Genomic DNA, 2,103 nt, shown 5'->3' on the forward strand with positions numbered 1-2,103 from the left:
ACATTCAATCCATCCAGCGACCTTTGGTAATATTAATAATGGCTAATGCCATTACTATGGGCCCATGGAGAAGCAGAGCATCTTAGTAACAAGATCCTGTGACAGAAGAGGCTACTCACATCACGATGGCTAAGAAGCAGAATGATATGGAGACTAGAAGAGCACAGGAACAAGATACACCCTTCAAAGGCCTGCCTGCCCAGTGCCAGTGACCTACTTCCTCCAGCTAGACTTCAAGTACTCATCACCTTCCAGTAAAAGCATCCAGTAAATGGATCCAGGGCTGGATTGATCCACTGATGGCATCAGAGGTCTCAAGATCCTAATGCATTGTTTTGGTTAAATTTTGTCACCTTCAGTTGAGAAAATACCTCTATAAGATTGGCCTCTGTCCAGGAAGTGGTAGCACACACCTTTAATCCCAGCACTTAGGAGGCAGAGGCAGGTGGATCTCCGTGAGTTCAAGGCCAGACTGGTCTACAAAGTGAGTTCCAGGATAGCCAGAACTCTTTTTGTTTGTTCGTTTGTTTGTTTTTTGAGACAGGGTTTCTCTGTGTAGCTTTTGAGCCTGTCCTGGAACTAGCTCTGTAGACCAGGCTGGCCTCAAACTCACAGAGATCTGTGTGCCTGTGCCTCCTAAGTGCTGGGACTAAAGGTGTGCACCACCACTGCCCAGCTTAGATCTCTGTCCCCAAGGGGTCCTGGTGTACAAACAGCACACTCCTTTGGAGTGAATTTACCCTATCACCTATATGGGCTACACTAAGGGACCTTGAAGACAATTTTCTGATGGCTCTTTAAGATTCTGGTGTCAATGTTGTCCCCAGTCTAGGCTTCTGACAGGTATTCATGGTGCTTTAGGAAAGTCTCAGGTCACCACGTGGCCACTGTCCAGGCCATCATGTCCACCTGAATCACAATTCAGAATAATGAACATCTGATGGGAGTCCCTATGTAAAGCCAAGTTCAAGCTCTCTTGCTGCCAGAAGGCAAGTGGTGTTATTGGACCCCCTTCCTCCCACTTTCTTGCCCTGTTCCTCCTCATTGAGTTCTTTTCATCTCTCTTTCTCTCTTTAGACACACATCTCAAAGAGATTGAGCTTCACTAAGTTGAATGTAGATTCACCTTAAGACACGGTTGTTGAGAAGCAGCTCATCCCCGATGGCTGTGGGGTCACGTATCACCAATCTTGGTCCTCAGGACACTGGTGGGCCCTGCACTCTTGAGGTCTTCTACTGTGGTGCTCTTAAATTATGTTCAGTAATAAATCTCACATCCTATCTGGGGGAAAAAGGTGAAGACTTGAAGCTAGCATTCAAGCCAGGCCCAGTGGCAATTACCTGTAATCCAAGCATTCAAGAGGTAGGCAGAAGGATCAAGGATCATAAGTTTTAAGACTAGCCTGCGCTACACAGCTGGATCCTATCTCAAGAAAAAAAAAAACACAAAACAGTGGATGCAGCTCGCTTGATAGAGTGCTTGCCAACATTCCTATGGCCCTGGATTGGGTTCTCGTACACCATATAAACAGGATATGGCACACACCTGTAAGCTCAGTATTAAGCGGCCATAGGACTGTTGGGTGGGAGAGAAACCTGCTACAGAAACAAACTAGTAGTCCAAGAAAGGCAACATAAATCCCAACAAGAAGCCTGGCAGTGGTGGCGCACACCTTTAATCTGAGCACGTGGGAAACAGTTGCAGGTGGATTTCTGTGAGAGTTCAAAGCCAGCCTGGTCTACAGAGCGAGTTCCATGACAGCCAGTGCTACACAGAGAAACCCTGCCTTGAAAAACCAGATAAAACAAAACAAAATAACAACAACAAAAAAGAAAAAAAGAAATCCCAAGATATTCTCTGGTGTGGGTTACTTTCTTCTGTGTGTCTTTCTCTCTTAACCCTAGTGTTTAAAATCCATATCCTTATTAAATATTTCCATACACTCCAATTCTGCATATCCTTATTAAATATTTTCATACACTCCAATTCTGCCAGGTATAGCATAGCACACACCTCTTTCTTTCTTTCTTTCTTTCTTTTTGGGGGATTTGAGAGGATTTCTCTGTATTGCTTTGGAGCCTGCCCTAAAACTCACTCTGTAG

At 44.9% G+C, this 2,103-nt stretch overlaps 1 pseudogene; it reads left to right on the plus strand.

Moving 5' to 3' along the window:
• Positions 1-657: 657 nt before the first annotated feature.
• On the plus strand, positions 658-784 carry LOC127217405 (uncharacterized; annotated as a pseudogene).
• The last annotated feature ends 1,319 nt before the right edge of the window (positions 785-2,103 follow it).

Source organism: Phodopus roborovskii, unplaced genomic scaffold, assembly GCF_943737965.1.
Source record: "Phodopus roborovskii unplaced genomic scaffold, PHOROB, whole genome shotgun sequence".
NCBI lineage: Eukaryota > Metazoa > Chordata > Mammalia > Rodentia > Cricetidae > Phodopus > Phodopus roborovskii.